Source organism: Oreochromis aureus, linkage group 17, assembly GCF_013358895.1.
Source record: "Oreochromis aureus strain Israel breed Guangdong linkage group 17, ZZ_aureus, whole genome shotgun sequence".
Classification (NCBI taxonomy): Eukaryota; Metazoa; Chordata; class Actinopteri; order Cichliformes; family Cichlidae; genus Oreochromis; species Oreochromis aureus.
Genome location: NC_052958.1, coordinates 13,356,577 through 13,377,434, shown reverse-complemented (window position 1 = coordinate 13,377,434; position 20,858 = coordinate 13,356,577). Strand labels below are relative to the sequence as shown.

Sequence of the window (20,858 nt, the reverse complement as noted above, 5' to 3'; positions counted from 1 at the left end):
GCTACAAATTTTCTCTTAATTGTTTCTAAAAGAGCTGTTATTAGCTAGACTGTTGAAAGAACCCTAATGGACTGATGCATGATGTTCTCTACTGTGTGGTCATTTTTAATGAATTTGTCCCTGACTGAGGATGCACCAGCGTGAGTAACACAAGATGTGCCCAAATGACTTGACGAAGAGTGATGCAGGCGTGGTGCATGCCTTTCAACACTGGAAACTACATCTGAGAAATATGTTAGTAGATAGATAAGTGGATCAACAGGTGAGGGACTTTTTATTTTATTTATTTATTTTTACCCCTGAGTATCCATCCTGCATGGGTCACCCTTACAATGGGCATTGTATTGCAGTTAAAATTATGATTTTTATAAGAATCATAGGCTGTTAACTCTATTTGGGTGCAATTTAAATAATTAAGGTCGTCATCACAGTGATGATGGCACAGTCCTTTATTTAAACTAACTAAATACTAACCTTTTAAGTACAGAGAAAAAAGAGAAATAATAAAATAATAAAAGAATGTTTTAATATTGTACATTAAATAATTCGCAGTAACTTTACATTTCATTTTTTTATACTAAAAGTGCGCTGGGAGTATGTAGTCTTGTATCTTACGTTTGTAACGTGACCCGGATGTGTACGTTTCAAATTAAATTTGTTGTATGCGACTGAAATACAGGCCCCTGCCAAACAGGCACAATGACGATAAATTTAACTACCCACTCTGATTTTTAAGCGTTCACAATATATTTAAGTTTTATACATAACCATTAAATAATCTTGCTTCAGAAAATGTAAATAAGCATTGTCCACAACCTGACTGGATTCTAATTTAATTCCTTAATTGTGTGATAAACCACACCTGTTGTTTTTCCAGTTCCATTATCATAAAGTCTACGTAGTGAGCTACTGAGAAAGATTGCAAACAAGGAGCAAATCAAATGGTAAAAATGCTACGAATTAATTCACGAATAGGTCGTCATGAAACGTTAACTTTCACCAGCATTTAAACTAACTAAATGCTGTTTAAATGGCGTACTTGTCGGTTTTGTTTTTTTTTTTTCATCTCGCATTGGTTGGTATCAATGGACTAGCTATAGCTAACGTCACTCCTACCAAAATAAAAGCTTGCAGTAGCTACATGTTGTGTCATGGAACAATCATTCACTGCAAGTTAGAAATGCTTTGTACGTTTTCGCAGAACAGAGGTCAGTTCAGTATTATGTAAGCGATTGCCACGAATATTTGCCTTTTTTGTATTTATTTATAATTTCTAGGTGACTGGCAGTGTCATACTTCCTAGTCAGGATGTGTAAATTTCAGGTATGTTGAGGATGTTAACAGACTTGGCAATAAAGGGTCAGCATTATTCAATTCAATTCAATTTTATTTATATAGCGCCAAATCACAACAACAGTCGCCTCAACGCGCTTTATATTGTAGGTAGACCCTACAATAATACATACAGACAAAACCCAACAATCAAATGACCCCCTATGAGCAAGCACTTTGGCAACAGTGGGAAGGAAAAGCTCCCTTTTAACAGGAAGAAACCTCCGGCAGAACCAGGCTCAGGGAGGGGCGGCCATCTGCTGCGACCGGTTTGGGTGAGAGAAGGAATTAGGGAAATATAAAGGAGAGATACCATTTACTCTAGCCATACATACTACCTTTCTGATATTGTAAAGCTTTACATTCCTCAATTTATCAATTTCTAAAAATGAAGAAACTGACTAGTATTATACTGTATGTATGGTCATATTGGTTTGTTGTACGTTTAAAGATGCAGTGTCGTGGGAGAGCAGCATGGTACCATAGGAAATTGTTTCCATGGCCTTGGTGCCATTGCATTTTTTTATAACTATGGTATGTGGACTTTCAACAGGCTTAAGCTTGGTTTGCAGGTATGTTTTTTTACCCTAGGCTGGCCTCAAATGTAGTACATTCCAATTGAAAACCTCAATTCTGATGTCCATATTGAAACAACACAGTGGGTTTGGAAGCCTGTAGTGCTTGCTGTGGTCTGTGAAGCTAATTTTATATATATATATATATATATATATATATATATATACACTCAGTTTTCATATAATCATTATAAAATGCATAGCTTTTTCCTCTTGAACTTTTTCTTTCAAATTCCTTGAGTTTCCTGTGTGTGAACAGGATAACCAGTTGGTACATGTGTTAAGCAGGTGTTTTCCTAGCTCAGAATGAGCCTTTGGGGAGTGACTACCCATGTAAGCACAATTGGTTTGCATGTAGTTAAGACAAACACTCAGTGTTTAACTAACACTGTTTTTATTTATTTATTTTTAAGTTTTTGGCCATTTGCTAAACAAAACTGAATTAAAGCCTGGGTAAGTTAAAAGCAAAACTAGAAAAAAAAATATCACAGTCCTGGCAATTTTCCTTTCATGAAAGGACTAAACAATATTACATCAGCAGAACACTGATATGGGTTGATATCAACGTAGTTGACTGTGTTTGGCATATAATACGGCCATTTATTGATAGCAGGTTCACATCAATTTTGCACTCGATGTTAATGTAATGAGCTTTACAACTTTAAAATGGTTCAGTTGTTTTTATGATTTTCTTTGTGGAATAAACGACACATTGTTATTGTTACTGTAAACAACCGTTTTGGCTCAGAAATTGTGTTCCCGTGACTCAACAGTGTTTTCGATTCACTGGTGTTACTCGTGAATTCACTTCATAACTGAACCCAGAATCACAGATTGAGCTTAAATATAAACATTTACATCCCAAAGCCTGTTATTAATCAAGGAAATGAGAGCTTGTCCTTAATGCTCTGAAGAAACCCCAACAGATCAGTATTGTGTTTAACCAACGTGGTGAATTAGGTGTTAAACCATCAGATTTATGGTTATAATGTTAAACCTCTATAAACCCATTTTATACGGTACTTGTAATTCTGTCACACGTAATATTTCCTAGTCTCCTAATTCCCACAGTGACACTCTGTGTACATTAAATGGATATTAACAGATAAAAGTTTCTCACCCATTTAGACAGGCCATATTAGAGCTGCAAGATGAAAACACCAGTTGGCTAACTGCAATTTTTTTTCTCACCTCACCCCATTACCTCAGTCAATATCTAATCATCCTCTTCCTCCTTCTGATGTTTCTATTGATTCTCCAGACAAGTTTTTCCATGCTCCTTAGCATGTGTATTAATGATCTACTGCTTTCTTTCTTTCTGTCTGTTTCACATGCAAACATCTGCCGTGCTGCTGGGTCAAAGACACTTTGTAAGGGGTAAGTATTCGTGTGTGTATGTCAGCGTGTGGGAGGATGTACAGTTCAAAGGGGCTTAAACATCGAGCAGAATTTGGTGAAAACTTGAGAGAAGTGAGGCCAGAAATTGTAGCGTATTCTACAAATCTAGACCCCCCCGGGTGTCTGATCAAAATAAGGAAGCGAGCTATTTGCTACAACCAGATTGCCAAATTGTAGTTGCTTCACTGCAGCCGCTGCCCTAAAGGACAGAAAACGGGGGTGGTTGTACTGCGCCACAGCACACTGCACTAACTGCTGATGCCATCTGCTGGCCAAAGAGATAAACTACAGATGCAGGGTTCAGTCACATTCATCAGATCAAACGCCTGTCTGCAGGCTTGTCTAGCTTTTCTGTGCAATTATAATCCGGTCCTTGTTAACTCTGCTTTTTGGAGCTCAAGAATCATCAATCAAATTTATGTGCTCACAACTTAAAGTGCGCAGCCGTTTGTGCAGGATTAAACAAACAGATTTGTCTAACATGATGCTAATAAGACCTGGTGCGTCTGTGTAGTTCAGAATTTTACTTAATTATCTGTGCTAGTGGCAAATAAAACCACCACAGTGAAGGCTGTATTCAAAGTCTGAAATGAGTGTTTAAAATATCCAGTAAATGAAATACAATTCGCTTGAAGAGTATTATGAAATGATGTCTGCTCTTTCTGTAATTCCAGATCTAATCCCAGTAGCTGCATTTATGAATGAATGAGCTCTATCATGCCTCAGTATTTTTTGCCTCTTTGGAATTTAAATGTATGCAAAGATCAAAGCCACCCTTCGGGAGGCTGAGGTGGTGCAATAAGCAGAAACCCCTAGACTATTTTCGCAGAAGTCCCCCTTCTACTGTAACTCTCTTACAGCCTTCTTTGCATAGTACAGCAAGATGCTACTGCAAACTGCCACCAGGGGGCAGAAGTGCTCAGGAATGTTTTTTTCTTCCTTCCCTCTTTTTCCTAATCACTCTCTCTTCAGTCTCTTCAGACTGCGCATGCATATGCATGTGCGTGCAGTTTCACTCTGATCACAAGTCCACATTACGCTTGAATGTAGCTCTGAAGTGACTTCACAAGGTCACGACCTCCCCAGTTCTCCCCCTACTTATGGCTCCATTGCTGCGCTGCATTATCAAGGTTCAGCTGCCTCACCCATCTCTTCACAGCTGCACGTGTACCAACTTCCTATTTCTACCAGATTGTTAATGGCTGTTCTTATTAATTTCACAGGGAGGCGATCAAACAAAGTCTTATCTGGGTGGAGCAGCAGATGTCTGGTGTAACCTTTGCAATATTTTCAAATGGACACTTAGCAGGCATACTGCAACCTTGTTGTTGAGAGGGAGAGTGAAATCATGGGTGCGTAGGGTTGGGGTTTTATACCAGCACAATCAAGCAAACAAGAAAAGAGTGTATTAGATGCAGAGAGAGTATAAAATTGAGTGAGAGAGGGTGGGCAGATATCAAAGAGGCCTTTGTTCCAGTCTCTCCCAGTAGCTGTATAAGGATCACAGCCAGAGAGCAGTGGACCTTGAGGACCTTGAGAGGGGGAATTGAATGCTTACGGTGCAGAACTCTATCTTCAAGGCTCTCTGCCCTCAACTTTTTCATTTTTTATCATTAATTATTTCTCGCTAATTGCCAGGATTAAAAAAAGAAGGAGCGAGAAAGGGCATTCTGGGTCTCTGGAGCCTCACACTATGAGTCTGTGAGCGTGCCGGTGTGTGGCGTGTACACCTCTGGCTCACATATAAAGAAAAATAATAAGAAGCAGCACAAATTGGACATTCTTGGTCAGCAATGTAGTTACAGTTGATAGTGCTTCTTGACCTATCAAACAGTTTCCATTAAATTTAAAATGTTTGCCATAGTCCACCGACGTCCTTGCACAGCATTTAACACTGAATGTGAGGTTATATTTTTCTTTGCCGGTTCTGTTAGGTCCAGCAAACTTTAAAAGCATATAGTGAAGATTTGTCCTTTTCCATTTGATTTCATCTTACAGGTTAGTCAAGTTGTTTACAGCCTCATGAAATGCAGAGCTGAATGTTTACTTTTCCCTCACATTTTTGCAGTTTCACAACAGCTAAAATATGAATGTGAAACTTTTCATGATGATCCCAAGATAACACCATTATTTATGCTGCCGTAAAAAGGATAATTTAAATAAGTAACAATTTTTTATTATTTTTATGACTATTTTCTCCTTTTAAAAACTGCTTTTATAGGTTGTTAAATTGTATTTCTTTAACCAAAAGTGTATTTGGGGTTTTTATATCTGGCAGGAAATAATTCCCTCTTCTTTTCAGTACAGTAGAAGGTCTCACTTAAAAACATACGCTTTGTCTATTCCATTACAGAGAATTTTAGTTTTTTTCTTTTTTGTCCATGTTGGTAATGGCTTTAAAAATGCACTTTCTTTTGTTTGTTTGTTTGCTTGCTTTTACATGATAGTAAAAAATCTGAGGCACATGTTTTTTGAGGTACAGCAGTAACATTTGCAAAACAGGTTCTCAGAAAGACAGCAAACTCACAAACATAAAGATATGCAAATTTCGCAGCACTGGGGGGTAAAACAGCTTCTACTGGTATTATTACTCTTGTTACAGACAGGATTTAAGGAATGCAAGTTCTCCTCCCCCTCCCCTTTTCTTTGGACAGAAGGCTGGGATGTATTTAGCTGAATCATGCTCGGCCTAATGAGTTCTTAATGTTCTTGGGCAAGAAAGACATTTTGTTGGATTTTGATGGACTTATGAGCAGAAAGCTGTTTGAAATGGCAGACAGATCGCACACTCATTGGCAAGATCAAAGCAAGCAGTAGATCTTTATCCGAAAAGCAATTTTTTCCAGCTTCTATAAAATAACATGGAAGGATAGTTTTTTTTTTTTTCTGTCCAATCACCACACAGCAAGGGGAGTTTTCTGACACATATAGAAGGCAATAAATGTAAGATAATTCTTGAACCTTTGACTTTTGTAATGAGTGGATCTGGTATTGTTCGTGTGCCCCTTGTATCTTTAGAAGAAAGGCTTGGTTTCATGAATACAAAGTCAGTCTGAGTCACCATACCCTTTGAAGTATTTCTGCTCTAATATATAGATATATATCAACACTGATGATAATGTATAACAGTATGGAAATGAGGTGAATCTGATCTGACATGTATGCAAGACTTTAGACCAACGTGTTTCAAAGAGCTCTGTACCACTATCTTTAAAAATGAAAAAATATCCTTTGGAGGAAGGTGCATTGAAGCTGTTCCGGTGCAACGTTGTGACACAACACCTAACGTATTTTACGGTTGTAATTCAATTAACTGACCACCTGTCTGTTTCACAGTGTGCTCTTTGTGATAATGAAAGCCATCAATAACCTAATGGCTCACCAGCTTCTTTCCCAGTGTGAAATTATAGATTGCACTGTGCATTTTTGATAATCTACATTAAATTAGCTTACTCTGACCTATCACTGTGCCCTTCTGAGGCTCGAAGCACTCAGAGGCTGAACCTGCCACTTGCTAGCAACAGTCATTACTAGTATTGAGGAATTTTCTTAGGCTTAGCTGAAAATGCATTACATTACAGCCTTCATTTGTGCCCTTTTTCCTTGTAGCTGGACTTTAAGGAGTCTTTCTCCCTCCAACAAGGCCAGTGAAAATGGTAGCATTTATGTCAATTTCTTGGATCTTTTTGACACTGTAAATCATTTCTCCATACCACAAAGCTCAAGCCGGCATATCAGCTGTGCCAGCTGTGATGTAATGGAATGGAGCAAAAGAAATGTTTGACCATAGCTTGGCTTCAGACCAAGAATCTGCAGTTTGCCATTTTAATTTTGATCCCAGACTGGCCAAAAAAAGAAACAGCCCAACAGAGAATATCCTGTAGCACCATTTTTTTTCGTTGTTACACAGTACTTTATGCAAACGGGTTATAATGTCTTGGCCATGTTTCCTATCTTTGCTCTTAGCTTAACATTTTAACACACAGAGTTGTAGTTGACAGCAATTTATATGGTTTGTATCGTCAAACAAATAGTCTAACAGACAACCAGATCATGAATAAATCTTTGGCTGCACTGTAAAACCATTTTAAGGCAGATTTTGATTTGTGACCCAAGCATTTTAGAATTAAGCTGAACTTACAGACACAGCATGCGATCACATAGTATTTATTGGCTTAATTATTTGGGTCACACCTGTGTAAAAGGAGCATAGCACACAGGTGAAAAAACAGCAAGGATTCACAAAGACGAATGAAACATAATCAAATGTGATATCATCATTATTATACTTTGTAAACATAAACCTATTTTTTAAATTAAAATATATATTTGGGACCTAATAGGGATATTCCTGGCTCAATATGGGCCCTTGGGAGTGGCTACACACATAACTGTGATTATGGATAGTTGTGCGGTTAAAGCAGCAAGGCTGAACAGCAGTCTTTTTGTTTTTCCTGATTATTATTTTTGGCCTTTTGATCATGTTGACATTTGCAGTAGCTTGTTGCATGTTGCAGCTCCTCACATTGGTGTGGTCATCCAATGCAGGAAGTTGCCTTTACTTCATAAACAAAGTTTATACTGTGCAAGCGATTTCAAACAAACAATGTGAAAACTCTCCCGCAATTTATGCTCATTGAACAGATATATGGAAAATAATCTTAAAAATGGCTTTTCATCTGTGAAGGTGATGATCAGGTGTTTATCACCTTGGTAAAACTCTTTTTCTACTTATCTTCTTCATGACCTCTTGTACCTGTGTGTGAGAGGCTGTGTGTGTGTTTGTGTGTGCTCAGCCCTTCCTTTAGGCAAACACTGACAAAGAGAGCGCAGAAGAGGATGATAGAGAGGAGAAGCCCCTTGTGCAATGACAATTACACCAAAATCAAGTTTTCCGCTCTACTAATCTCACTCCCCTGTCTCCTCAAATACAGATTAAAAAAAAGTCTTAAAACTTAAAAAAAGCCATGGTTCTTAATAATTTAGATGCATTTCCAAGTCCGTATCTGGTTTGGGGACCATCCCTGTATTAAACTCAGTTAGTTGCACTGGTGCACCCAAATATTTTTTCTCATTTCGATATCAGTTTTCAGTCGCGTATGCAAATAAAATGCTTCCACTCTGGAGCCCTGTCTATTTGAGCTGCTTCACTACACGGCATAAGTGTGCAAAGCCTATTTGAAACAGAACCTACTTTTTCATTAATGTAAAGCTTGTTCTCATGGTATCACCATTTATCATACTAAGATTGAGATCACCTTGCATAATATCCATCTTCCAGTAAGTTGGGCTTTATTTCTCATCACTTGGAAATAACTGCTCTTGTTGACAGCACGGCGCAGCACATCCATCTGGCACTGGACCAGGTCCTGTGGCTTCTGTGATTTTTGTAGTGATGGATGAACCTGCCTTGTTGCTTCTTGTTGTGCCGTACAGTTCACCTGATGCCTTCAATGTATGTTCTAGTTCAGTGCCACCAATAAAACCGCTTGAGCTTGAGCAGCAGAAAGCCTAATGCGATTTGACTGGCACCTGCTGACAGTCACTAATGTCACAGTTTGCCACCATAGTTAATTGGTTACATTAGCTTTGGCCACTGACATACAGTAGCGTAAAACATCTTGCATACTTTAAGACAGAAAATAGTTGGAGCAGTTCACAAAGTAAAGTTGAGTTAATCTTACATTCACTGTGGGATATGTGGAGGGAGATTTGGGAGGAGTTTTTCTCTTTCACGGTTAATTTCTGGAATTTTAAGGTCAATGGCTCTGCATACAGTTTTTTTTTTTTAATACTAATGTTGGCAGGGCACTGAAGCGCAGGTGTAAAATTAACCCCCACCTGGTTTTAGAAGGTTTGTGACTTTTAGTTGTCATGTTAACCCTCCCATCTCTTTCTCTTTGTGTCTTTGTCTCTGCAGCTTCTTTTTGCCTGCTCCTCCAACAGCGTGCTGACATTTTAGCATTAGTGGCTCTGTCAGAGTGTGAAAGAATCAACCCTTACCGTCCCCCCATGACACCCCAGGATAGAACTCTGTCTGCGAGGTATGTGTGTTTTGTGGTTTCTCTGCACCAAGCAACGTTGTTTTTCATTCAGTCCTGTTACCTGGTGTGTGGCACTGGGAATGAAAGCACCGTGTAGACTTTCAGCTCCTCTAAATCCACTCAAGATGACTCTGTAACAAGAGTGTCAAAGTTCAGATCAGACAATATTCTTGCTCGGTCTTTTCACAAAACCACTGTGCTGTCCAATTGCATCACTTTGCAGCCATCCGTGCTCCATCACCCAGCCTAGTCCCTGCCTAAAATCATTTGCTTGACCAAGGTCTAAGGCATTGTAGGTCATATGCAGAACACAGGGCGCTGGCTGCTTATAGCACAGAGCATTCATTATGTAATTTGTATATGGAACAAACAGAGTTCAAATATGAGTACCCAGATGGACTACCTGAGGGCAAAAAAAGGTCCTTATTTATGTAATCTTACAGTGCGGTAGATAAAATTGAGTTTGTGTGAGGACATTTTCATGTTAGATTAGAGGGTATTGTATCTGTGTCAGGTATGATAAAATTAGCGTGTTTTTGTTTGAGTGTTAGATAGGAAAGAGTATAATGTGTTTGGGCGCATGGCCTAGCCTGCCTGGTGTGCTTAGTGTCAGGATACAGTGTGACTGCATAGAGTAGGCTGACATGGCTGGGCATGCCCTGTGCACCCCCACAGGGCTTTTTGGAAAGTGCACATCTCAACAAAATGTCACTTTAACTACTGTGAGCCACCCTAAACACAAGCAAGTGCTCTTTCTGCTTTGCACTCATTCCCTCTCTTGTCCTTTTCCACTCATTCTCTCATTCCCATTTCGAACACACCTAAATTATCCTCTTGAGGAAAGAAGCGACTCAAAATGCCAGACGATATGTTCCACACCTGACTATGGCCACTCCTGTACCGTACAGAGTATATGCAGACATGTGTTGGAGATATGACCATGAAAGAATATGTCCACATGTGTCATTAACTTTTGTGCATGAGTGAAACTTTGCAATCTTCTTATACATTAATAAGCAAAAAGGCATATATTGCCTCAGTTCAACAACTCAAATGCTATATGCATAGTTATGCAATTTTAATAATAAGCATTTTACAAGCTGCATAAGAGGCGCCAGGGGCCAAATGGGGAGATGAGGGAAAAGTTACTTAGTCCCTGAAAATAATTTGACGGTAGTTATTACAGGCTTATTGCTGTGGATGACATCTATTTCTCTGGCTTCTGACAGCACATCATCCTGACTTTCCTATAATAGCTTTGGTTGGCAGATCAGGACTGGTGAGAATAAATTAGAAATGATTCCTAGAGCACAGTATTAGGAGCTTTTTTAAAATAGTGACACTTTCATGAAAAAAAGGGCCATGTAATCATTCAGGCTAGACTTTGATTAAGCGGTAAAGTGAGCTGGTAAAAGTGTGGATGTCATGGTAACGGAGCTTATGTGGTTTTGACAGTTCATCCTCCATGTCTTTTCCTAATTCCAATCTTTTCTCATCCTTCCTGTTATGCCACACCCCTTTCATGTTACTTCATATTCTTCCTCTGTGTTCCCGTGTCATTTCTGCCTACCCCCATGCCATTATCACATTCCTTGATTTTGCAATCTATTTTGCCGTCTTCTTCAACATTAAAGTAAATATTTTAGAGGGTCTGTTACCATGGCCACCAAAAAGTGTAGCTCCTTGGAAGTAATATATAAAGAAATTAGTGGCGGCTCAATACTTTTGCATGGAGGTGTATACTTGATGGGTAATGCAAATATCTAATCAGCCAATCGCATGGCAGCAACTCAGCACGTTTGGGGATGTAGACATGGTCAAGATGACCAGGTGAAGTTTAAACTGGGAATCAGAATCTGGAAGAAAGATGATCTATAAAGATTCTGAATAAAGCATGGTTGTTGGTGTGAGGCTGGCAGGTCTTAGTGCTTCAGAAACTACAGATCTGCTGCTATTTTCTGCACATCCATCTCTAGGGTTTATAGAGAATGGTCCAAAAGAGAAACTATCAAGTGAGCACCAGTTTTCTGGGTGAAAATAGCTTGTTGATGTCAGAGATCAGAGGAAAATGGCCAGACTGCTTTGAACTGGTAGGAGCAATAACTGAAATAACAGCTCATTACAACCAAGGCATGCAGAAGAAAATCTCTGAGCACACAGCACACATTGAAGCTTGAAGCAAATGGACTGTAGCAGCAGCAGAAAACCGCATCAGGTATAACTCCTGTCAGTTAAAAACTGGACTGGCTACAATTTACACTGGCCCACCAAAACTGGACAGTAAAAGTATTGAAAACATTTACATGGTACAGTCAGAATTTGGCATAAACTTCATAAAAGCATGGAGCCATTCGCCCTTGTACGAACAGTTTAGGCAGGTGTTGGCACATTTTGACTCTCTTGGGCCCTGTAGTACCAACTGAGCATTATTTAAATGGCATGCCCTATCTGACTATTGCTGCTGTCCATCCCTTTATCACTACAGTATATTCATCTTCTGATGGCTGCTTCCAGCAGGATAACACACCATGTAACAAAGCTCAAATCATCTCAAACTGGTTATTGTAGATGACAGTGAGTTTCCTGCATTGGCCTCCACACTCACCAGATCTGATATGAAGAGCACTTTGGGATGTGGTGGAACATAGACTGATATCATGGAAGTACAACCAGCAAATTGTCAGCAACTGTGTGATGCTATCATTGTCAATATGGACCAAAATCTCTCAGGAATGATTTCATCACCTTCTCGAATCTTTGCCATGAAAAATTAAAGCAGTTCTGAAAACAAAAGGTCGTCTATCATGCTAGCAAGGTTTATCCAATGAAGTGGCCAGAGAGTTTGTATCTACTCAGAATACAATTTTCTCTATGACATGTTTTTTCTTTCACATTGTAACCTATCATTCAGCGATAATAGGGGGAAAAATGAATTATCACTCAAGTTTCCTGTAATTGCAATTCTGTTTCCCTCTTCAGCAGATGTGAAAACAAACCCTGCAAATACATCTTCATTGTGAAGCCCAAACTACTTCAAGTTAGAATGAAAAAAAAATGTTTGCAGAGGACTATCAACAAACAAGTGCATTTAGTGACTGCAATACACAAAGATAAAAAATAGATCTAGTAAGCTAAAAAGAAGTAAATCAGTTTATTTCTATTTGCTGACTTAAAACCTGTTGTGATGAATGAGAATCACTGAGCGCATAAGAGATAGATGCACATTTACATGTTTACATGAGAACACATAAATGTAAAGTATGCATAAAGGCAGATAGTTGATTTAATGCTAAGCCACCCTAGGAATGTTTATCTGAGAGTCAGGTGATCAAGTAACTTAAGTCTAAACATACAACTCGCTTTCTCATAAAATTGTAAGCAAGTAGGATATTATATAAGATCATATAAAGACATGCACTTTTTAATGAATACCCTCTTTGGTTAAGATTTGGCTAGAAGGAAACTATAAATAATGGATAGATGAATAGCCATAGTGTTAAACATTTGCTACCTCAGCAGAAAAATACCTGTAGAAATTCTGAGTCTGATAAGAAAATATGTATTCAGGGTCACACAGGAGCAGAGTGCTTTGATGTGGTTGAGATATTGAGTTGTTAAAAAGCAAAGTTCTATATTTCTTTATTGAAGAGCTGATACATGTGATGGTATGGTGGGGCTGGTGGAGCACGCTTTAACTGTTCCCAGTAGATATACTGAACTGTGGTAGTGTGAAGTGTGTTCAAGGGCGTATTGGCTGCTGTCAGAGTGCTTAACATTTTTTTACCAGCTTTGGCTCAGAGGGTGCGAGTGAAATGAGTGATTGATCGCTTGTTTTTAAATTCAAATCGGCCTTTAGTGTTGCCTTTAAGCATTACTATCTCCTCTTTCCATGTGTCTGTGTACAGTGCAGAAGTTTGCAAGTGAGTGAGTTGACTTTATATGTCTTTATCCTGTGTGTGTGTGTGTGTGTGTATACGTGTGTATATATTGATCATATTGTTCTAAATGATATAAAATGAGAGAGAGAAAGAGGGAGAGAGAAATAGAGAAGCCATTAATCTACTGGTGTGCTTTGGAAGAGGTCTAACAATGTGTGCTCATCTTGACTTGATATCTGTGTATGAGGGATGCCTGTGACCTCCAAGCATAAATTCTCGTGCGTGACAGTGTTTGATCTTTTATCGCTAAAACACAAAGATTGAATAGGACTCTACGTGCGGCCCATGACGAGATTAGCTCAGAGCCCAGAACTTATTGATCAAGATTACATTCGCAGTGCAGACTTGCAATAACTAGCAAACCACATTCATTAGTTGAGGCATTTAAACTTTAATGCTCAACACCCACGAAACTAAACTGTCTGCGCACAGTGTTGTTATTCAGAAGAGGAGATGGGCTGCTTGTACGATGAAGGAGAAGAAAATGGTCACGAGAGCACACACACACAGACTGTGTATATAATTGTATATAATCAAACATCAGCCTTTATGGGACATACATTAAAACACACTTATTATCACTGTGGCTTCACACATGTGCCACCAAATAGATCCCATTTATGGATATTTAACCACTGTAGGGTTAGAGTTATCACACTTGTCCAATTATTCTTCTCCCAGCTTCATTTGCATTCTTGCTCTCTCCCCCTCTATCTGTCCTCTTTTTTCTTCTTACTATATTTTAAATTTTTTTCCTCTTTTTCTCTTTGAATCTCCATGTCATTTGTAATGCTGTAGAGCTGTAATTTAATGAATTAGAAAATTGACAGTAATCATAATTTCTGTTTGATCAACACACTCCAGTGATGACACAATAGGCACGACCAAAAGGAAGCATTTCCACTACCTCTATCTCCTCTGTGTGTCTCTCTCTTTTTCTCTCTCTCCCGTACTCACTTACTAATGATCGATGTGTCCTAATGTTTCAGACTTGCCTAAGTCTCTCCTATCTCTACTATGCAAACAAAATTACACACAGTAGTAGGGCCGTAGTAAGAGAGGAGACAGTTAATTTTCTTTTAGCCGCAGGCAGGCATCTGGAACCAGCATGGAGAAACATGTAGCGAGAAAAGAAAAAAAAAACAGAGAGAGAGAGAGAGAGAGAATGAGAAGAAGTTCGAAGGGATAGAGATGGTGAGAGAAAACAGCTGGTGAGGTCTAGCAGTGCTGTGTTTGCAGAAAACATAGGCAGCTGGTGACCCAGAAACATCCTCGCCTCTTCCCAACACCCAAGCACTGCTGCAATCACCGCAGTGAAAGGGAGAGAGTGACTACACATCCAGCCTCCACTCATAAGATAGCGGTTAATTAGCCAACCATAATGAAACTGAAAATAAACAGAAAGAACGGCCAAAAAACACAGAGTTAAACTTGCAGAATGCTTATGCAACTTCTTACCTCTGTTCCAGCACCCACAAAATAAATAAAAAAATGATGCCTTTCCCCCTTGAGTTGTTTATTCATTGTACTATTTTATTTATGCATGCATTTTTAAATAAAAACAATTCAAGATGTTTTTTGTCTCTTTATTATGCTGCTTAATTGCAAAATCAGATTTAAACAGAAGGATAAATTGTATATCTGAGCCTGTGAGGGATTTACGTAGCATCTCAGCGCCAGAAGATTATATGCCCAGATTGTTTACTTTGCTACTCATGCTTTATCTCTTTTAAAAACAACCTACGGTAAATGTAGACGATATGATTAGTTTAAAAAAAAGCCATACTTAATGCGGTGCTGTGCGAGCATTTAAAATTTGTTGGCTTCGCTTCACTTTTAAGTCTGCGTTTGGGGTAATTCTGCATTAGCGTGTGCACTGATTATGTTATTAGTGTAAATTTGGATGATGATATTGGCCAGTGTACAGCAAACAATTACTTGCCTGATTGCCTGGCCCAAAACAGCATTAGTTGAAGCTTTTGATTTCTTGAATAATCAACACAAACGAAGAGGCTAAGTAGTTAATTCGAAGCTGTATTGCATGATTTAATAAGGTTTTCATAGATCCCCTATGGATTTGCTTACAGTCGAGCTCCTATAATGAATAATGTTTTGCAATCTTTCCCTGTTTAGTCACAGTCAGACATCATAGAAATTCAAGTTTTATCTGCAGAGTTTTATTCCATTTCTTATTAATGAATCATAGCCAAAGACTCTGTTAAGCTTTATGAATCTTAAGAGAAACTTTGACTTGATTCATTTTCTATGAAAGCACAGATTCGATTTAGCAATTAGATTGCCTTGATGCCGGCTGGGATGCCTGCACACATAATAAGCTTCATGAATGTGGTTGAGAGGTGGGGATTATGATGACAGACCCTGACATTAAAAGCTTAGGTGCGATAAATGAGAAAATTCAATTGAGATATTTATTTATAATAAATAGCAGAAATTCACATCAATTTATATGCACACTTTCACACACAGCCACTAGTGTATCTATTACCATGGCAACACTCTCCAGAAGCAAATTTGCAAATGTCCCCCCCCCCCCTCCCTTTTCTTCTACTCTTCATCTGTTTCTTCTTCTGACACTGTTATTCTTTTGCATTTGTCTCTCAGCTGTCTGCCATAGCCAGCGGTGAAGCTCAGCAGGTAGGCATACTGCGATACGCAGGTTAATAATAAAAAGCTGATAGGTGGGATTAAATTACTCTGCACATAAAAGAAGATGTACATACTTTATATACATGCACCTGCCTCGTTTTTTCCACACCATTTTTTTAATCCAGTCCTTGGTTTCCTGTTTCTGTCTTTCTTTGTCACGTCCTCTTACAAGTTTTCATCTTGAGGTCTTCAGCTACATTGACCACGCTTTGCTTTTCTTCTCCAGACTTCTTTGATGCATTTAATGCCTTTGTTTTTTAACCCTCGCATCCTACATATTTGTCTCTTATAGCATCTTTTCTATACAGGCAATATCTCTCCCCTACAAAGACAAGCATCTTTCTCTGTTATTCTTTTTTGTATGCTCTTCTTTTCTCACTCCCTCTGTGTAGGAGGAGCGCACTCTTTTTTAGCTAAAGTCCTTATCAAGTGTGACTCACAATTCAACTATTTCTACAGTGAAGCTTGTCCTCTAGAGTCTCGTTCTTTTTCTCTGTCTTCGTACATATTTTATCTCTTTTCGGCATTTCTTCCAATTTTCTTGTCCTGGCTTTTTATGCTTCCTAATCTTACCTCTCTTATTATCTCCCCTAGTCGTCTTTTTTTTTCTAAAAACTCCCTCGCTCTTTGTTACACTGCCGTCCCTTTCTACTCTCCTCGCAAGTTCTGTAAACATAAACATAAACATTTTGGGTGTCTGCCATCAGAGATATCCGGGGCAAGTCTGTCACCAGAATCATTTCAATGCTAATTTCTCTAATAAATAAATTCACTCTGACAAACACAGTCCTCACTTCAGAGGATTGGACCCGCTCGTTTTTTATCCTTGCCTCCCTCTTTTCCCAGAGCAGGGGTATCAGGGATCTGAAGCCAGCCGTGTTCAGTGAACACACATGGGCACGTGTACACACAGGCACACACACTTTTTATTCCAGAGCAAACATACAAATATTGTAGGCATACACGATCCAGCATATACTCCACATGAAACGAATTTTGACACCAATGGAGGCATACACACTCAATAATAAATGAAAATCGAAATATATGCTATATGATATATATGACTGTAATTACTAATTCATATTCTTAATTTAAAAGCACATTTTCACAAGTGCAATGATGCATTCAGATGGACAGATCCCTCTCTCTGAACACCTGAATGCCCGTCTGTGTGTGCATGCAGGAAGAATATGTGAAAACCAGACATAACGTATTGGAAAGAGTTGCATCTTTACTTTATGTGTGCTTAGTACAGAGTAGAGGGATTCCATGGGAATCCTCTGCAATGCAGTATTGTTGTGGGGAGTGAGCTCCTATAGCCCTCAGATGCAAATTCATATAAATATCCAGATATAGCACACTTATATATTCCTACTGCAGCAGCAATGCTCTTCTTGTATCACAGAGATCCAAGGCACAGAAAGAGCCCCAGTGTTTGTGTGTGTGTGTGTGTGTGTGTGTGTGTGTGTGTGTGTGTGTGTGTGTGTGTGTGTGTGTGTGTGTGTGTGTGTGTGTGTGTTTGTTTCTCCCTTTCACTTCATCTGCGTTCCCTGTGTTCTTCCTTGTGTTGCCCATGTTCTAAATGCTGTCTTCAACAGCCCTGGTTTGTACTTTTGGTTTTTCAAACCTTTTTTGTTGAGCTTCTTTTCAAGGTTTTGCCAGCAACTCCATGTTTTAGTGATTAAAGCTCGCCTTTTTTGTTCTGCTCACCACACTTGTGTGTCCTGTGTTTGGTGCATTGTTCTTGAACTCTATGCTACAACATCAAAAACAAGAATAATGTGTTATGGCAAACCAAGAAAAGATTTGTGAGAAGCGAAGGAGGAACCTAGCCATTATAACTGTTGATGGCTAACCGCAGTATTACAGTAATTACTTCTTTTATATTTATGCTATGTTGGGTACAAAAGTCTTAAATGAATTTGTACACCACTTCTTCTTTTTACTTTGCTTTATAGGAACTCTACAGTAATTTATAAAACTCTAGTGATATCTCTTGTGTCTTGTCATCATCATAACTTCAGGCCATTACCTGAAGGAACAGCTATACACCATGCACATGGTCTTTCTTTGAGCTTCATCATGATCAGTAGACTCACTCCCTCATAAGTACTGTTTATCTACTTTTGTCTCACCTTATGGCTATCTCTCCCCCCACCCTTTCTCTGCCTCTTACACAATGCCTCTTAGACCTTTGTCTTGCCTGTCTCATTCTTTTCCCATCATTACTTCCCCTCTCTATACTTTTTGCCATCTCTTGTCTGTCCATCTCCTTGCTTCCTTTTTCTCTCTCTCCCTAGAGGGCCCGCCTTCAACACTGGGATCAGGGGGCAGGCACTCAATATCTTCCACCTTGTCATGCCGCGAGGAGGCCATCACCCTGGCTTTGTTGTGTTGACACATTGATTCTCTCTACCATGCTACATAGAATGTGGATAGCAGATGTGTCTGTGTGTGCGTTTTGTTTTTGATAAGCATGTGTCTAGGTTTTTGATCTGTGTGATTACTAGCAACAATGGCGTGCCTGGTATCATTTTCACCTTGTGAGTCTTTCTGCCTGTCTGTCTTTATTTATGTGACATCTCGGGAAAATATAATCCTGGAGACATCTACAGTTGTTGGAACTACCACAAAGGCAGTGCAGGTGTTTATTTAGCCTTTTCCACACAAACTCAGGAGAAATTCATCCCAAAGTTGCCCTTTCATGCATGTAGCACACAGCAGGAGATAGTACCTCTTCAGAAACATTTTCACCAGTAATAGAAATGCTCTGTTTAGCTTGGATGACGGAGCTGCCTGGGTAGAGCGTGCAGGAGAGAGGCATGACACCCACTCGATCACTGTGAATTCATTGGACGATTATCTATTCTATCTATTTTCACATCGGGTACCTCTCAACCTTTGCACTAGAGAGCTTGCAGGTTAAAGACTTATTCTCACATGAATCTCCGTTGGGTTACATAGAGAAAGTTCAGGGCTGCGGTCCATTTCTAAAATCCAACCCCATCAGCCTGCCTGACAGATTTTTGTCAACAATATCATCACAACTGTATAAGACGTGGCTCGGAGACGGTGCGGTCTGAGAAATGAATATTTATGAGTGCATGAGTATTCAAGCTATGCCCCAGTGAACAACAACAGTCTTCACAGGCAGTTTATATGGTAAAGGAAAAATCTCTCAATATTTGAGGTGGAACCCCAATGACCAACTGTCCTTTATGTGCTTGGCGACTCCCTTTTAATAGAAAGAGTCATCTGGCAGAACTAGGCCCAGTGAGTGGCAGCCAACTGCACAACCAGTTGTGGGAGAGAGAAGACAGAAAAGAGGAACACAGAGAGCCCACAAACAGCAGTAATAATCTAGTAATGACTGCTAAGTAGTCAAGGTCAAGCATGCAGAGCAGCTGGTGTGATCTTGTTGCAAGATGGTCTGTACTTTGTTTCGATGCCTGCCTGGCGAGAAGCATTTTTAACTTCTGTAAGGGCAGTGAATATTTTTCAAAGATAAAAGTTGAAATCTAACAGTCAGTTTGTGTGTTTCACTGCTCACCCCTGCAGTCAGCCTGCTGACCCTTCTCTATCCACAGCTGGTATTGTTTTGCATTGCCATGTGGTACGTTTGTAATAGAAAAGTGTTATATAATGAATATCCTTCAAATAAATATATATTTCTTCAAGGTTTTGCAAATCTGTGTAGCATGTCAGTAGGACAGGCAAAATATTTTGAAGCCGCTTTTCTATTTAATTCTAATGTTGAATTTTCACTTAGCGATAGCATGACTTGAAAATATAATTCCTGTGATGTCGCTCATTTTATTGGTGTCATATACCCATAAAGGCAAACTGAATTCTTGTTTTTTGGCTTAGTCTTTATTTTTGCATTGTGTACTAGGCTCTGGGCACCTAGTACACAAGAATGTGGGCAACTTACAGTTCCATACTTATTCACACATCTCCCATCACACCTCACCTCATCAGTTTTAGGAGTTACAGTGTTCCAGGTAAACATTTTTTCATATCAATAATTTAAGAATAGCAGGTGTTTTTAAACACAGTGCTTTGTAAATAGCATTTGTAAAATGGCACCCTGAGTGCTGACAACACCTGTACATTTGTAGCAATAGTAAATCATCACACACTTGGAGGCCTGTGCCAGTTTTCCTTATAAATTCATATAATTATTTATTCAGTTATTGCACCTGTGGGAGCAGCGTACTTCATCTTTGTGAGTGAACCTACATTTCTAGTTAGTCAGACTTCAGTGTGTGCTTGTGTGTAACTTTCAATGGCTTTGACCAGGGTATCTGTTTTTTTGCTGCCACTGTCTGCAGCTCCAGAATGTTAATTTAGGATACTGTCTGTGAGGGGAGCTCCGCTGGGAGCTTTGGGCTGCTAGCAAATAAGTAGAGTATGTCTGGACTTACGTGACACAGCAACAATTCCCCGACCCGCTCCAACCCCAAGCTATAACCCCTAATCCGTTACTGACCCTCCGAGAATGCCAGAAAACTTGTCTGTTCAGTTCCTGAATCTACACTCCCACCTTGGATCAGACCTCAGGGATCGGCAGTCTGAACAGGAAAGACTAGATAAGGCTAGAGAATGGAGGCTGCTTTCACTTGCAAAATGTCCCTGTTCACAGAATTGGACTAAGAGTATAAACATATAACATTTTGATAGAAAGGGTAAAGGTGAGAAACTAACTGAGAGAAAGAGAAAAATGGATGGGCTGCAGCGGAAATAATCAATGTCTTTGAATGCATCTGTGGGTGAGATGAGTCAGTAAAGTGTGTGCACAATGGACATGAAGGCCACAGAGTCAATACACACTGGCTGTGCTAAAGCCAGTTGTGTGAACATTGACAGAACAAACTGCGTTGTCCCTTCCTGCTGAAAGCACA

General features: G+C 39.3%; 1 long non-coding RNA gene across 2 annotated transcripts in view; it reads left to right on the top strand.

The window, feature by feature from the left end:
- Nucleotides 1-873: 873 nt before the first annotated feature.
- The window catches only part of LOC120433782, a 96,627-nt gene continuing 76,642 nt past the window's right edge, over nt 874-20,858 (top strand). For both annotated transcript variants that reach the window (XR_005608751.1, XR_005608750.1), the window contains exons 1-3: nt 874-944; nt 3,271-3,284; nt 9,226-9,349. This is a non-coding gene — a long non-coding RNA (uncharacterized LOC120433782). The remainder of the gene's footprint in view (nt 945-3,270; nt 3,285-9,225; nt 9,350-20,858) is intronic.